This window comes from Mustela lutreola, chromosome 11, assembly GCF_030435805.1.
Source record: "Mustela lutreola isolate mMusLut2 chromosome 11, mMusLut2.pri, whole genome shotgun sequence".
In the NCBI taxonomy this organism is placed as follows: Eukaryota; Metazoa; Chordata; class Mammalia; order Carnivora; family Mustelidae; genus Mustela; species Mustela lutreola.
In genome coordinates this window covers 99,781,323-99,799,167 of record NC_081300.1, presented here as the reverse complement: position 1 = coordinate 99,799,167, position 17,845 = coordinate 99,781,323, and positions in this window count along the sequence as shown.

The window sequence follows — 17,845 nt, the reverse complement described above, 5'->3', positions numbered from 1 at the left end:
GTGACTGGGTTAGGATTAGCTTCACCTGTCCCTGCCCTGAGACTCAGAAAAGGACCTGCAGTTCCCCGGGGGAGGTGCCTCCCGGAGTCAGGCAGGAGCACCGAGGCCACATCAAGCCACGAGAGCCCATGGAAAGCCTCTGCCTGGGGCCGGGGTGTGACGGGCCGCCCAGAGCCATCGCGTGGCTGAGCCCGGCGGTGGGTAGAAAAAACACATCCCACTCGCAGGGACGCCTTAGCGAGGGGCCGACGGGGGCAGTGAGAACATGTGAATCCCCGCCACCACCTCATTTGTGCTCCCAATGGCCGCAGGCCAGCCCCCGAGAACTATGGGTTAGTCCAGCCCCAGAAGGAGCCCATGGGGGCAGCGTGGCCGCAGCAGAGGGCATGGAGAGGAGCCCGGGGAGGGAGGGAGAGGTGTGGTCGCATGGCGCAGGACCTGGAATGTTCCTGGGAGTGAGCCGGACGGTGATGTCGGGCGGTGATGTGATCTGAGATTTTAAAGAACGGCTCCGTTTGCCAGGGAGAGACTCGGGGTACAGCGTGAAGTCAGGGAACACCAGACGGTGCGAGAGGAGGGGAGGGAGCGTTTCCGCCCCGGTAGCTTCGGGCCCCTCCCTGGGCCACTGGGAACCAGTGAGCGCTCTCGGGGGCCGGGGGGGTGGTGCAGTCCGCGTTTTGGCCTCGAGGACCATAGCATGTCAGTGAGAGGATGTTGGGTGGGAAGACAGAGAGTGTGTCACTGGTTGGAGGAACGGCCCTGTAGCGAAAGCTCAGAAGCCGGAAAGAGTCTAGAACACGTTCGTCTCAGGAGCTGGTGGTGCGTGCCCACTGGGAGGGCGGCTCTCCCGGCCCTCCTGGTTTTGCAAAGGAAACATCCATCCCTTGGCTCAAGAAGGATGGCCGCTCATTTATCATCTAAGCTGAGACATCCTCGGGAGTGGCAGTTTCCGAAAGAACTAACACCCCGTACTTTCGGTATCATCTTTGTGGACTGACAGATTGGTTTGATGATGTCCGATCCCTGGGATGTACTCAGAAACTGTTTTCAAAAACTATAGTGTTTTCTAAAAGGTAAGCTGCGTACGTTCCAGAAAAAAAATCTTACTACGTTTTACGTGAATACTTCATATTAATTTAAAGTAAAGTAGGCTAATTATCCTTGGTGGATGTATTAGAGTTCTCCAGAGAAATTGAACCAGTAGTGTATGTCTGTATATGTGTGTGTGTGTGGGTGTGTATGTCCCTATAGAGACACACAATGACACGTATAATATTTCTATACATAAACAATATACACACATGTGTAAGTATACCCATACATAAGTATATATATGTATGTGTTCTGTTCATATAAATACATGTATAATTATACAAATACATTTATATATTAACATATGTATAAAATATATGAAACGTGTGTAAAGAAATATGATGGGTGCGTCTGGGTGGCTCAGTCATCAAGCATCTTTCGGCTCAGGTCATGATCCCAGGGTCCCGGGTTCGAGCCCCACACTGGGCTCCCTGCTCAGTGGGAAGCCTGCTTCTCCCTCTGCCTCTAGCTCTATGTGTGTGCTTACTCTCTCTCTAGCTCTCACTCTCTCTCAAATAAATAAAATCTTAAAAAAAAAAAAAAAACCGAAATAGGAGGAATTATCCCATGGGTGATGGATGCCGGAACATCCCAGGATCTGCCGTCCTGTCCCTTGCAAGCTGGAGGCTGGGGAAGGCCCGTGGTGTGGTTCTAGCCCACGTCAGAGGGCCCGCGGTGTGTGAACGTGCCGTGCCGAGGGTGGGCGAGGCCAGACGTCGCAGCTCAGCAGTCGCGGCTCAGCAGTCCGGCAGAGAGAGAGGGAGAACACTGTTCCCTCCTCCGCCCTGTCCGTCCCTTCCAGGCCCTCGGTGGATTAGGTGAGGCCCACCGTGTGGGAGAGGGTGGTCTGCTTTTCTCTCAGTCTGCCAATCCCAAGGTCCGTCCCATCCAGAAACACCATTGCAGACACACCCAGAAACGGTGTTTAACCAGCTGTGTGGGAAACCAGGCTCTCTGTGAGATTAATCATCATGGGGTGCATTCATGTCATTTTATTTGTTTCTCTGGCATATCTGTCTCTAGTACTATGCCACGGTCATTTTTCTAAAGAATACGTTTTTTTTTGTAGTAAAATCTATCTAACAGAAGTTTGGAGCCAGTGCAACCACATAAAGCCTGTTTTTTATTAGGTATTAAAATATTGGAATTAATATATCATTCAGCCTAGATATTTTCACCAATGGTCCTTTTGGCCTCCATTCAGACGACCTTTCTTTGACAAATATTCTTACAACACGACACCTGTCAAGTCATTGGCCTCTACCTGAAGTTTCTTTTAATATTTTATCAAATTTGGGTTCTGCAAAATTGTAGCCTTTCTCAGTTTTGCTCCATTCTGACACAGAATATAAGTTTACCTAATTAAATAGATGAACTCTATCGAAACATTCTTCTCAGGATATCTCCCAGCACAAACCCATGATTTCAGAATTAAATCTTGCCTTGTTGCACCATCACTGTTGAGATTTTCCTGTTCCTGCCTGCCTTCTGGGGGCGACACTCCGACGTCCTCCTGCCTGCCTTCTGGGGGCGACACTCCGACGTCTTCCTGCTCTCCAGCCTTTCCCCTCCCCGCCTCCATGACTGCAATTTACTAAAAACTTTCTAAAAGCTCAGGTTTGTGGTGCTCTTCCGTTGTAACACTCTGACTGGAGAGTTGGTCTGATTTGGGACAGAATGCAGCCCGAGTCGGTAGTTTTCAGCAAACCGTTCAACGCTTGGGCGAATTTACAAAGCAGTTCTCCAAAGACTCAGACATTCTAAACCCTGATGGAGTCGTGGCACCGAGCGAAAAGTGGGCTCTGTCTCGGTGACCTTTGCATGCCCAGGTCACCTTCATGGAAACATGTTGAGGTCCACTTCCTCTGAATGTATACAAAATATCTAAACTTTTACACTGAGAGCTTTATGTGTGGTATCTAGTGCCTCATAACAAGTGACCCCCAAACTTAGTGGTTTAAAACAACGAACATTACATCATTACATCCATGGGTCAGCGATCCAGGCAGAGCTCGGCTGCGTCCTTCCACAGGGTCGCAACTGAGCTGTTGGCCAGCATTGCCGTCACGTCAAAGTTTGATGGGGGCGGGGAGAAAGTTGCTCCCGTCAGCCCACCCGTGTGGCTCTGGGCAACCTCGGATTCTTACCGGCGGCGGACGGGAGGCTCGGGTGGCTCGTCACACGGCTTCTCCCTAGGGCGCTCGCAACACGGCAGCTTCCTTTTCCCACATGGAGAGGCAGGAAAGAGATGGAGCAGAGCAGAAGGCAGAATTCTTGCAAAAGGCTCAGAGGTGACATCCCTACGCTTATGTGACATTCAGTTTGTCGGAATTCAGTGCCTCCATCCCGCCCATCTTCCGGGAGAGAGATCCCCAAGGGCTTAAGGACAGGTGGTGAGGACCGGCGTCCACCTAAAGGACTACCTGCCTCAGCATTCATTGGTCCGGGAGGGCAGTTTGCTGCGATGGGGCAGAGCGCGCTTGGTTCTTGCAAGGCGGGTTCGCGGTTTTCGCCGTCCGGTTCGCCGACTTAGGACACCATTGCTTTCCTCTCGCGATTTGTGCCGCCGCAGAGTTCGTGTTCCTGGGATTCCCGTGAAAACAACTACGTTGTCTCCAGCGTGGAACTTCCCAAATTAACAAGAGCGTTTCCAGTTGTAGCCCCATTCGTGTTCCACGGAGCGCACTTCCAAAAGCTTTGCTTTGATTTCAGTAATGGGGCGAAAAGAAATTGAGCCCTTACTCTAATAACCGATGTCTTCTGGGGAGCGTTCAGTAGAAAATCGGCACCGTTTATCTGTTCGAGAAGCTCGGCTTCTGCTAATGGTGCTGACGCCCCTCACGTCACGGCTCGAACACATGCGGGAGCACGAGGACTCAACCCCGAGCAAAGGCATTTAGAAGAGCGACTGCTCGATCTAACAGAAAAGCTGTAGTTCCCAGGGCGGTGTTAGTGTCCCTAATTCAGCTGCATGTGGGAAACCCTCATCTTAGGAAGAGACCATTCAAATAGCCGCTAATCGTTCTCTTTGTTATGGGAAATGTCAAATACACATACCTTTCAAATCAACACGCGCCCCCCACCGTGTTCCAAGCCCAGCTGCCACACTTACTATTTCGTGGTTACTGTTGGGTCCATCGCACCCCATCTACTTCCTTCCTACCTGTGTTATTTTGTAGCAAACCCTAGACACTATTTCATGTTATTCACACATATTATGTCTCTTTGAAAGATCAGAGCTGTAAAAAAAAAAAAAAAAAAAAAAAAATCAACCCAGAATACTGTTTTCACACCTAAAAAAATTTACAGTGGCTCCATCAAGGGGCCAGGAGCTGTTCTGAATTTTAGCTGATTTGTGTTTTACGTACGTGCTCGTTTTTGCAGTTGGAATCAAGTTGCAAATATGGTTTGTGCTGCCACTTAGTGATGGGCCAACTCTCATTAGGTCTCCAGATCCCGCCACTAGGGCGCCTTCACTTCCGGTCCCACACAACCTGGATTCACCGAAGCATCGCTAAGTCAGGGCTTCTGTGGCATTTCATGAGGATGAGGGGACCCTGATTCTTTCCACTCCTCGGCTCTATCTTTCTTTTGACATCTTCCTCCAAGGGTTGACAGGGTGACTAGAGGCTCTCCATATCCTCCCAATTCCATGTGTGGGAAGGAAAAGCAGCTGTCTTACTTTTCGTGAGGGGGGGTGCTCCTGCAAGAGTTCTGAGATTCATGGGGGTGTGGTCCACTCAGATCACATGCTTACCCTCCCCTTTTTTAAAAAGATTTATTTATTTATTTATTTGTCAGAAAGAGAGAGAGAGAGCATAAGCAGAGGGAGCAGCCTGCAGAGGGAGAAGCAGGCTCCCCGCCGAGCAGGGAGCCCGATGCAGGCCTGGATCCCAGGACCCTGGGATCATGACCTGAGCCGAAGGCAGACGCTTAACTGACTGAGCCACCCATGCATCTAACATGCTTACCCTTGAACCAAGCGGGGTGGCCACAGCAATGCCACGTGCCAGTTGACTTATGTGCAGATACTGTCACCTGCCCCGAGAAGCACGGGCTGAGCGGGGGCAGTGGCTCCACACAACAAAACAGCGTCTTTTCCTGGAAAACGGGGACAGAGTTCATGGAAAACAATCCATTGTCCTTGGCATCCATCCACTATCTTTCTTCGGGACCAGATCTTGGCCCTCGCCCTTTTCTTAGGTTATATAGACAGAAGGTCGGGGAGAACCACGACCGCAAGGCCTGGGCCCTCCTGGGGCATGACCGCTCGCCTCCCCAGGACCCGCGGAAGGAAGCCCCCATCCCTGCTCCCTCCCCAAAGCAGCGGATGCCTTCTTGCTGGGTTATTTTTGTTCCGTTAAGGTGTCCTGTAAATATTGACTCTCTCTGGGAGCCGCAGTCGCTGGAACGACCTTCAGAATTATTTTCAGTCACTTGAGATTAAGAAAACCTGCGCAAGGAGAGAGTAAGCGCTATGGGGAGTGACGGCAGACAGAGGAGAGACGCACTCGGGCTAAAGGGCGCCTTCGTCAGGTGCACTCCGGAGCCTGGTGCAGCGAGGCTGGCCGGTCCCGCACGGACGGGAGGGTGGCACAGACAGGAGGACAGCATGGACAGGAGGACGGCTCTCAGTGAGCTGGGAAGGAGGGAGAGTCATGGAGGGGGTTGAGGCAGGTGAAGATTCAGAGAAGTTTCAGAACCTCAGTGGCCGAGTCCCAGGGCTGGTGGGAGACGCCAACACGCCTGAGCCCCTGCTTTGTGCGGCGAAGCATCGGCACTTTGCAGCTTCGTGACGTGGGGATTATAACCCCCTGTTGTCTTTACACAGTCCCAGGGAGGCGGCAGGTGCTTTTCCACGTTGACAGAAAGAAAAATTGGGGTCCAGAGAAATGTACATATCCCTCATTCATCCAACCAGTGTTTGCGGAGCAGTCTTCATGGGCCAGGTGCTGGGGACAGTGCGGGAGAGGGGCTGGCCCAGGTGGAGGATGATTCGGGTGGACAGGAGACGGGCCGGCTGCTCCAGCCAGATGCCCTCACAGCTGGATCATGCAGCGCAGGGAAGCGATGTCCTCCCCTGGGGCTGCTGGAAGTTGGGGGCAGGACATGGCAAGGCCAGTGTGACTGAGTGTGAGCACTGACTCCTAGTGTGCAGGCTTATGCCAGGAGCGCGGCCGGGGCTGTGGACAGACGCTCTGTGCGGCCCGGGATCCTCGCAGCTTGGCACCTGGATTCCAAGGGCAGGTGCCCCAGGCGACAGCCAAGCCGAGCTGAAGGCCTTCTTCTAACTTGACCTCAGAGGCCATGAAGTGCCCCTTCGGCTACATTCTGTTTGTTCGAAGTGAGCCACTGAAGCTGGCCCATTTGCAGGAGAAGGCAGTGGCTTCCACTTTTCGACAGGAGGCTCTTGAAGCATTGGCAGACCTGCATTAAAACCATCACACGTACACACAGATAAACCCTCAAATCCCAGTGCCCGTGCAAGTTAAGCCGGTGCCCAGGCCACAGTGCTACGCAGGGCTGTGCGGGGTGTGTCTCCGCATCGTCCCTGTTTGCAGGGTAGCAGGCTCCTCCGTCTCCGGTGCCGCCGCCTCTACATTCTTGGGGGCCCTTTTCAGCCCTCGGAATTCTGTGTGGACATCCTTCTGCTCACCTGTTGTGGATGGAACGCTTCCCCATGGCGTACTTTACGGCAGGGGAGCAGAAGGGTCAGCCCATCTGAGAGTCCGTGTAGCAGACGGATGGTGCCAGCAGATGCTCTGACGCTTGCATCAAGACGTGGGCTCTGTTCCCCTTCACCTTGAATCCGGGCCGGGCTGAAGGACTCCTCCTTGACCGAAGAAATGGAGCGGATCAGATGCTAAGGAACAGAGAAGGCGGCTTCTCTTGGTCCCACCAGAGCCCCACGCCCCATTTTAGAAGCCCAGCTGCTTTGAGATCCCCGTGTCGTGAGGAAGACGAGGAATGAGCGAGATACTCAGCCAGACTCAGCTGGCGAAACAGTGTCAGCTGGGCCTCGAAACACTGACCCCCCCAACACACACACACACAGGGGACAGTAATAATAATGCGGCCACTGAGATTTGGGGTCATTTGTTATGCAGCAGTAGGTGACTGATACAGCAAGGAAGGAGGAAACGCAGACAGTGACGAGAATGGCCAGGCTCCGCCCCCGTCCCCCGGCTTCCTCAGACACGAGGACCGTGGGCTCTCCTGGGAAGCCGCGGTGAGCCGGACCTGTGGCCTTCACCAATGACGGGGTATAAATCCTTGCCTCCTGGCTGGTTCCAGGCCGCCAGCGTGGCATCGGTAGGTGTGGATTTGAGGGATTTGAGCAGGACAGAGCACCTTTGGCCTTCACGAGCCCCCGAGCTAACTCAAGGAGGACCTGCCTCGATTCAGAACTTTCCTGAAAGGGGCAGTTACCTCGCGTTCAGCACTCAGGGACTCCCACGCTGCGGTTCGGTTACATTTGCTGAATTAGGGAACACCCAGTTTCCAGTGGACGCTGCTGAGAAGCAGGAGGGAAATGGCACACAAAGGACATTCTCTGTTCGGAACTTTCAGTGTTTTCCCATCTGCCTGGGACCCAGACAGAATCCCCTGAGTGGCCTGCACCAGGGACCCCTGCTACCTCTTTGACTCCGTCTGAACCCTGACCTCTCGGCCCCAGCAGGCTGGCCTCCTGGCATCCCTGTAACATCCAGGCATGATCCTGCCTCAGGACCTTTGCACTTGCTGCAGCTCCTTCTGGGTAGAATGCTCTATCTTCAGAATACTCTATGACTCGCTCACTTTCTTCAAGGCTTTGCTAAAGTGTGACCTTCTCAAGAAGATTCCTCCTAAAACCCTGTATTTAAACTTGCGAGCTGTCCGTCCTTGCCCTAGGAGCTCACTGTCCTCCTCGGATTTATTCTTCTCCATAGCACTTAACCACCTTTGAACATGCTGCATAGGTTACATGATTTACTGTAACTGGGTCTGAGGGTGTGGACCTGCTCCGCAGGGCATGCACAACCCTCGCCTCCCCCGCCAGCCATGGGAAGAATCCTCTGGAGAAGGCGAGGGGAGGGAAAGAGAGACGAAAAAGATGGATTCTTCCCTTCCTTTAAACCTTCCAGAATTAGATATTCTCCCATCAGAAGCCTAGGAAGAGACGCAGAAAGAGGAGAAAACAGTTCATTCCTCAAAAGCCACATGGTTTGCGTTTGACCTACCGGAAGGAAATATTAGAAGCACCAACAACAGGAGACGTCTCTCTCTCCTCCCTCGGAGGCTTCATCCTTCTTCATGGGACCCCAGACAATGTTGCCGCCCTGCTCAGTGAGTTTCCGGGTGCACCCCTGGGGGCCCAGACCCCACGCCTGCGCCCTCCCTTCCAGCTCAACAACATTGAGGTCAGCAGACGTCCGTCCGTCTCGTCTCCCTCCGAAGAGCCTGTGGCAAGCACTGCTGCGAGCGGCAGACTTGCATTTTGAGGGGACAGCCGGAGAGAGGTGGAAGCCTGTTTGCCCGAGGCCATGCCAGGCCAGTGGAGATGCTGGGAGACGCGGAGGAGCCTGAGAATGTTCTCTCCGTCACCTGGCGGCGCGGGCAGCCCAAGGGGTGACCCAGGTCAGTGGAACACATGCGGGGTCATGGTTCTTCGAGGGGTTTCGAGGGAGGGGCAGCGGCTGCTGGTGTGTGTTGAAGGTGGTGTGGATGAGCTCGGTCTCGAGACAGGTGTCCAGGGTCCGGCACGGGTCAGGGCTTTGGAGAAGGCTTATCTTCGAGCCTGAGCCCCACTCAGAGTGTCAGCGGAGGCGTTGGCACGGATGTACGAGGATTCCTGCCCTCCTCCCTCCTTCCTTCTTCCCGGCCCCACCCCCTTGATCCCTCCCTCCTGGTCCGTCTTCCTTGTCCCCTAAGTAATGTCTGTCTGTCCTGCTTATAGCGAGGGGCTGTGTCTCTGCTCCTCACCGGCCTCCACACGCCTCCTGCTCTGTGCACAACTGGGGCTCAGCACAGAGCGGTGGGATCAGCAGATGGACCTGGCAGGGGGAGTGGATGCGAGATCTCCCGGCGAGGCGCGGTCGGGAGGCTGAGGCACCAGGAGTGAGCGCGGCGGACACCGCCTCCCTGGAGGCTCGGGAAGCCGGGAGCGTCTGGCCTCGCCCCAGACGGAGATTCCGCTATGGCAGTGGTGACGAGGGCTAAAGCGCCATTCGGAGCACTTGACGTCTGTCCCCTCTGTCCTCAGAACAGCCCTATGGGGAAGGACCTGTTTGCATCCCCATTTTTTTTTAAAGATTTTATTTATTTATTTGACAGGCAGAGATCACAAGTAGGCAGAGCAGCAGGCAGAGAGAGGAGGAAGCAGGCTCCCCGCTGAGCAGAAAGCCAGTGACCCCGGTCGATCCCAGGACCGTGGGATCATGACCTGAGCCGAAGGCAGATGCTTAACAACTGAGCCACCCAGGTGCCCCTTGCATCCCCATTTTACAGGTGGAACAACTGTGGCGCAGGCAGCTTCCCTGAAGTGATGGGGCCAGTGAGTGGGGCAGCCTGGTTTCGAACTGAGCAGGTTCCCTTAACCACCAGAGAGAGAGCGAGAGAGTGAGAGAGATCACTGTCGTCCGTGGGGTTCTAGGCATGGATTCCTGCCCTAGCCAGGGACTCGTAGGGGGCTTCTGCTCTCTGTGTTTTTAAAACTAGAGACTTTCTTGAGGTGTAATTTACAAATAGCGCAGTTTAAGTGTCCTGCTCGACGCAGTGTGATGACTGTGCGTGCCTGTGTGCTCGGCCACGCCGTGTTCTGTGGGGGTTACGGTTCGAGCGCTGGTGTCGTGGCAGGGCATTGTGGCCTCCACCTCGGAGACGGAGAACACGGGGGCCCAGAAGCTGGGGCCTCACCTCTGCTTGCAAGAGCGAAGGTTGAAACCCAGTTTTCACTGGGTCTACACATCCTTCCTGCCTGTTTTAATCAACTCCCACTCAGCCAACTGGCGAAGGAGGGATTCCTGCCCGGGGACCCGGGGATGACTGGACTCACATCTGTTTATGAGCCCAGCAGCAGTTTATGGGCTGTGTGTACCCACAGCGGGGGCGGGAGGACGGCGGCGGCCAAGCCAGGCCCGCGGGGGCTGTGATGGGGAGCAAGAACCCGCAGGGACTAGGGGAAGCCACCCTCTGAGGAACCGGGACGGGAACACTCACCTGAGAGGGTGTGATCGTCCTGCCTGGACGGCGCCGTGGACAGGCGGACAGCTGGACCACACCGCTCCGGGGTGAGCAGGAGCTGCACCTGGTCCCCACGCCCCCCCAGCTCATTTGGCCTGGGGACCTGATCTGTGGGAGCAGAGCCAGGGAGACGGTTTCGGGGAGGACTCTCAGGGCCCCTTCTGGTTCGCCCCACATGCCCAGGCAGCATCAATATCAGGCCTGACATCCCACCAGGCCATCCACTTGCCACGTCTTCCAGGCGACAGCCCTCCGCCTCTCCCCCAGCACAGGCTTGCCGTCTCCTACTGGGATACTCGGCCGGGTCCCCGTCCCTGGCGAGGATCCTGCTGCTGTCGGTCCGTGTATCATTTTGCACATGAACGTGCATCTGGTGAATGTGACTCTGCATCTGGTGTCTGTTAGACAGCAGCTGTGTGGGGCAGCTTTTTACGGGAGAGGAAACGGGTTTCAGGGAGTTCAAATAGCTCACCTCTGGGACGTGGCCAGCAGGGGGCAGATGGGAGCCTGGATCTCCCCCCGCCCCCAACCCCAACCTGTGACCCAGCCCCTCCCCCGCAGCTGCACCTGCCACTAAAGGATCGGCGCCCCCGGGGAGCATCCTACTATAGCCAGAATTCCATCCCCTGCCTCATTCAGGGACGGAATCCCAAGCATCCTTGAAATTGAGATGTTTCCATTCAAATCAGATTCCCTGTGTTCGGTATCCACTGGGGACCTGGCAAACCAAATTCAGCCATAGTGAGAGATGATTGAAGCCATCACTCAAGCTTTCACTGAGTCTGAGCCTGGGAATCATCCAGCTGTGTCCCCCTGGATGGGCTCTCCATTTTGCAGAACTTTCCACATGGAAGCTCGGGCCTGCCCTCGCATGGTGAGGACCCACACCGCTCCGTCCCCGCCTGGACCGTTAGCAGGCTGCGGTCAGAGCCGCGGCTACGCTCAAGGGGCAGGCACGTGGCCGGGGGCCTCGAAGGAGAGCAGGGCATGTGTGTGCCATCATCGCTGGGCCCGTGGGATGCCTGCTGTATGCTGACACTGATCCCAACGGCCACATGTCCACGCCCCGAATCCGCATATCAACCCTGTGAAGTAGACCCGTTTCTCAGATGCCTCTTCAGATGGGGAAACTGACACGGGGTCACGTGGCTTGCACCCCTTCCTGGGTCTGAGCCCCACGTTCCTCCTGCTGGGACCTCCTGGACCTTCCCTCTCCTTGTAGGACAGACAGATTCCAGGCCAAGGACGCCTGGGGCCTCTCTGAAAGGGGCGACCCCTGAAGGGAAACTGACTGAAGGTTACCCCGCCAGACGCCTGCCCGTTCAGAGCTCCCCATCCCGCGGGGTCTGCGACGGCCACATCTTGGTTCAGTCACGGCACTGCTGAGGCTGTTGACGGGGACTAGTTTGGGGGTGCGACTGCCTGATGGGAGGATATGGGTGTTGGTTAAACTGCAGAATGTCACTGCGTCACAGGTCCGGAGGCAGAGGTCCCGGACGCAGGAGTCTGCGGGGTCGGTTCTCCCCAGGGCTGCGAGAGACGCTCTGCCCGTCCAGCCTCCGTCCTCGGCTTGGCCACGCTGTTCCCAACCTGGGTCTTCCCATCAGACATCATCTTCGGGGGCTGGTGGTCTGCTACGGCGTCTCGAACACACTGGCCCATGGGCACGGGTCCGGGCGGCACGGGGCTGGTTCCTCCTCGAGGCCCCGAGGGGGTGTACCCCTGGCGTCTTCCAGTTTCCAGAAGCTGCAGGCTGCCAGCACCCCTCGGCTCTGTGGTCCACGTGGTCTTCTCTCCGCCACCCTCCTGTACGGCCCGTGCCCTCTGCCTCCCTCTCAGAAGGATTCGGCCCCCGGAGCCCAGGACCACCTTCCTAACAGTGATGTTTGATTCAGTTCCGCCGGCCAGGTAAGGTGACCTCAGGCTCCAGGGATTCGGGTGTGGACCTGCTGGGGCTCCTGCTCATTGGAGCCGCGGGGGGCCTTCTTGTCTTGCCTCAGAGGACAATGTGAGAGAGAAACCTGTCTGTGTCTGGCAAGCTGCTGAGATTCAAGGGTTGTTAACACATCGTGGGAATCCAGAATGTCGCTGTCAGTGGCCTTCTCTAGTGAGGGTCCGAGCTGCGTGTCCGGGGGCGGGGGCAGCGGGAGAGCATGCATGGTGCGCACGGGTGCGCGGGGCTTGCCGAAGTGACGGGGAAACCTTTACGGCTACGAAGGAGGATCTGGGTCACGGTTAACCTTCTCGGAGGACAGGAGGGCTGGGCCACGCTCTGGATTCCGTGTGACGTGAGCTCAGCACGTGGTCGACTGTTCCGCACCAGCGTCTGGGCTCTCTGCCCAACCCCCACCCTTCCTGCTGAAGGCCTGCCTGGCACTGCCATCCTCACAGCCATGAGATTTCTTCTTTACCTTTCGTGAGAAAGTACGATTTCTTTCCCCAAATAATTATGCCTCCATCCGGTGGCTAATTCCCTTGATTGCCATATCTAGAACACTTTCTTCCTTGCCTCAAAGGGATCCTCATGGCTTTGTTGATGAATCACCTGGCAAGCCACAACTTCTGAGAACGACTGCCCAGGGGCCCCCCCCGTAATTATTTCCCTGATACTACATGATCTCTAATTACCTCTCCATCGACTGCTCTCCCTGGGGGCTGGTTGCTGCAAGGTTAAGCTCAAGGCTGATGGGAAACTCAGTCCGATCCACATACTCCCCGGCCCTGCTAAGAACATTAAGAGATAAGAAAGCGTCACTGTTCGGGCACTTAAGTTAAACAGCCGAGAAGTCGTTGGACATCTGATCAAAGTGGCAAAATGCCAAACACGGACAAACACCTTAACATGCTGGTCAGGAAGAGTGATCGGCGCCCGTGAGGCTGGGCAGAAGGTTAAGGAGTTTCCAGCCTTGGAACGTCTCAGCAGAACCCGTCCATGAATGGCTCTGCTAGGACGTTTTCTCCCTCGTTAATCTTTTCCTTCGGAGGGCGGCTCAGCTCCGACCTGCCCACTAGAGCCCCCGCAGCCGAGGCACCTGCTTCCTCCAGCGCCGAAGGAACCTGCCGTTTCTGGGCTAGTGCTCACCGTCCCCGCAGAGCCGTCGGCTTCCCCGGACCAGTCATGGGAATCCCGTCTTGCTCAACAGGGGTGGCTGGGGAATGCTGCTACAAAACCAGTCTGGCCAGAAGAAAGTCAGATGGGACCACTTGGAGGCCTCAGGCAGTGCTTCTGCTTTTGGAAACTGAGAAAGATGCACGGCCACCAGCAGCTCATCCCTTTACCGGCCGCGTCCCTCGGCAGTGCCTGGAAACCTGGCTGCCGTCTTGAAACCCTGGAGCGAGCTTCCTGAGGGGACACCCACGCCCTGATCGGGAAGGCAAAAGAACCTGTTCCTCACTGGCCCTGATGATCCTCGGAGTCGCGAATTCTGTCAGCTTCCCAACTACGGGGCTTCTGGTTTAGGAATAGATGCAGGAGTACATTTTTCTATCGTTGAAGCCACTTGGAGGTGGGCATTCCTGCAGGAAGCGCAAATGCGGGTCCCTGTGCTGAACAGGGCTCCCTCCTCTGAACTTTGTGGGCCTGCTGTGGCCGGGTGTGGACACGTTGGAAGGTGACCTGTGCGTCCCTGCTGTGTTTTGCTCAGCTGAGTAGCCCCGGGCAGCAGGTATCTTAGGATCCACTTCCCGACTCCCCCAGTCCCCAGGAGCAGCTCTGGGGACTCAGCACGGGACCTACTTCATTTTAAGGAAGGTCTGACCATGTGAGTTACTACGACCACCGCCTTCGGGACCACACAACTTAGTGGCATCAAACAACCATCGGTTACATTCACGGGTTTTGTGGGTCGGGAATCTGGACAGGTCACCTCTGCCCCGTGATGTCCGGAGCCTCAGCTAGAAGATTCTGAGTCAGGGGCTGCTCCCCTCCTAAGGGTCGTTCCATTAGGGGCCTGAAGGCCAATGTCAGCGGTTGGCTGTGGGCATCCATCCCCTTGTGTGGTCTCTCCGTGAAGTGTCTCCCTCTGTGTGGTCTCTCCTTGCGGGTTCGTCTCTGGGGTCCCTCTCTGGGGTCCATCCATGGGGGTCCGTCCCCGTGGGACCGATCTGAGCTTCCTTACAGCCTGGTGGAACTGTTGTTCCCTTCCAGAGGGAACATTGCCCACAGAGAGCCGGGCAGCAGCCGCATTCTCTTGAAGACCTACACTTGCAAGTCACGTAGCTTCACTTCTGCTACACGTTGTTGGTGGAGCTGTCACTGGGTCCCAACACGATTCAGGAGGAGGAGATGCGGTCCGTGTCTCGGAGACAGGAACGTCTGCCCCCTCGTAAGAACAGGTGGGAGACGGAGGCTGGGGTATTGTTCAGGAAGGTACGGCTTTGTCACATGGACTTGGCCAGACACCCCCAGTGAATGCCTTCAGCTCCACAACCACGTGCACCTGCGGCCTTGTCAGGCTCTAGCACAGGCCCCCACCAATATTTCGGGGACCTTACAGTCTGTCGAACGGTTCTCTCGTGGAGACGGTCCAAGTTCTCAGCGACAGAGTTGGCTAACTTAACTATGGTCCGTAATGTATGTGCTCACAACTAACGGTGCTTTTTCACAGTCACTTCAGGATTTAAAGTAGAAAATTCTTTTCCTGCTGTATCCCTGCTTTCAAGTGAAGTTGAGCCGTTCTAGATAGTTTAAAATTTGTTAGGGATAAGCACACTTTAATAGATGCTTCCTAGCCCTGAATTTTAGGAGATTGGGTACTTAATTTGGAGTACACTGGCTATTGAGAACAAGACTTTGGGTTGAGGAGAGGGTTGAGGCCATTAGGAAATGGGAGAATCCGCATTTTAAACACTGTGAATGTAAAGCAACGCTTGCTTATGCCTGCTGTTTGCAGAAGCTCTTCGGGAAGATCTTTCACATTTTTAAACATGATTTACCTACCTACTATAAGTGTCCTAAGACATGTATGTAAACTTGCAAAACTGTTTGTCTGTGTATTTAGAAAATACATAAGAATCTTTATCAAATCTAGAAATATAAACCTAAAAATGTAAACTTTTATATAAAATATTTTTTAAAAAGGCTCTCCCATGCAGTGTCCTGCTAGGCAGCTCTTAAACGGAACGCACCAACCTATAGAGTAATTAACTAAAAAAAAAAAAGCATGTATAAGAAGGTGGTGGCTAGACTTAAGGAGAAGATGGAATTCTAGTGGTGCAGGGGCCCGTGGAAGGCTGCTGGGTTGGATGGCACGGGTGGTGCCTACAAGGGTGTCCCTCTTACAGCAACCTACTGCTTAGTGATTAGTGCATTTCTAGTGCATTATAGTGCATTATAGGTTTGCATAAGTCTAATCTAATAATAAATAATTCGTTAATTGGTTTTTCAACGTTCTGCATTTTTGTTCTATTTTGTTATAAAAGCTGGAGCCTGAGTGGCTCAGTCAGTTGGATGCCTGCCTCCAGCTCAGGTCACGATCCCAGGGTCCTGCTTCTCCCTCTCCTGCTCCCCCTGCTTGTGCTCTCTCTCCCTGTCTCTCTCTCTCAATAAATAAAATCTTTTTTTAAAAAAGAATGTTTAACCTAAAAAAAAGGTCAAAACCGTCTTGCAATCATTGAACAGTTGAACAGAATTACCCCATGGCCCAGCAATTCCGCTCCTAGGAACACACCTAAGAGAGGGGAAACCAGTGTTCAAGCAAAACCTGTACACAGACTCCCGTGACAGCTTTGTGCACGACAGCAGAAAGGAGGAGCAGCCCGATGTCCCTCAGCAATGGACGGATAAATAAGACGAGGGGTATCCTCGTATGCGAACCATATTCAGCCGTAACAAGGGATGAGACAGTGAGCTATGGGGCAGTGTGGATGAACTTGAAAGCTGCTGGAGAAGGAAGCCAGACGCCGCAGATGGCCACGCTGCGTCCTTCTGCCGATACGACCTGTCCAAAGCAGGGACAGGAAGCAGGCTGCTGGGGGCTGGGGGCTGCAGGAGGGCCATGGGGGTCCTGCAACGGGCACAGGGATTCTTCTTTGGTGGATGGACTGTTCTGGAACGAGATGGAAGGGAACGTACCAAATGTACCAAATGTCACGGTGCTGGACAGGTTAATCTGGGTAATTTTATTCCACGTGACTCTCAGCCCTGCAGCATCAGACGGCAGGGTTTGGAGGGCCATCTCGTGGTCGACAGCAGTAATGATGCCGAGGGGACAGTCACGGGCTCACGCTTACTACACCGCCAAGACGCAAAGACCCACAACTGTGTGCGCGCACGCGCACGTGTGTGTGTGTGTGTGTGTGTGTGTGTGTAGAGGGGTAGAGTAGTTGCCTTCTCTGCAGGCCTCCGGAGTACTGACCCGCAAGAGCCACTGTCGTCCTGACCCCTCTGTCCTCGCAGATGACGGCCGCGTGCTCAGGGTCCCCTAGGAAGGCAAGGTGGCAGTAGAATTCGTGTTATTTGTCAGGATCTAGGTCTTTCGTCTCGTGGGATCCTCTCCTTAAAAGAATGTCTGTGCAGTCCTCATGATGAGTGGGGACCCAGCGCTCCATCTTGGCAAGTCCAGGGTTTAACTGCGGTCTTCCACGACCGACCTCCGGCGGGAGGTCGTCTGACAGCAGGCGAGACGCGTCTGTTGGCTGTGACATCGGGAACATGTGGTCAGCTGGTGAGAGGTGTGCGTGTGCATCTGTGTGCCCACGTGGGTTTGTGTGTGTGTGTGTGTCTACACATGTCTGCATGTCTGTTTGTCCACACACGTGTGTTGGTATGTACAAATGTGCATGTCTCTCTCCATATATGCACATGTGTGTTACATGAAGAGGCAATTGTGTCTGTGTGTGTGTGTATTTGTGTGCATGTGAGCTCACACGTGTGTGTCTCTGTGCACAGGGGCCGTGACTGTGGGGTTTGCATGCGGATTCTGCAGGTGTGTGCACCTGAGGCGTGTGCAGGTGTGTGCATCAGCTTGAGTTGCCCCCGTGGACGAAACCTCAGGAAGTCATCATTTGCTCGGACACCCAAAGTCCTCCGCGTTCTCTCCATGGAACGTAATTAAACGACCTCGCAGAGACATGACGAGTCCTTCCTTGTCCTTGACCAAAGCGGGGAAAAGAAACCTCCCTTCAAAATATTAACAACGTCTCTTTGTCACCTCAGAACAAACTGCTTTATAATAAAAAAATAAAATTACTTTATTGTATGCAGACCTCTAGTCATTCACTATCATCGCTCAGAAACTTTTATACGCTCCTAACACATGGAAAGCGGGCATCAACGGCCCATAATCCTTTAAAATGAGAAATCGTAGATTTTCTCTCCTACAATAAAAAGGTTCAGCTCTGTGAGGACAGTGGAGCGTGCGGGCAGCTTTCCGATAGCTGTCGAGCTGAAGGTCACTCGCTGTGGCGAAGCAGCGTGCTGTCCTGGGAAAGGGCGCGATGCCTGGCCGCGGGAGCCCCGCGTGGCCCACGTGAACCACGTGGCAGGTGTAGAACAGGTGTTCTCTGCAGCCTCTGACTCTTGGACCCCCGC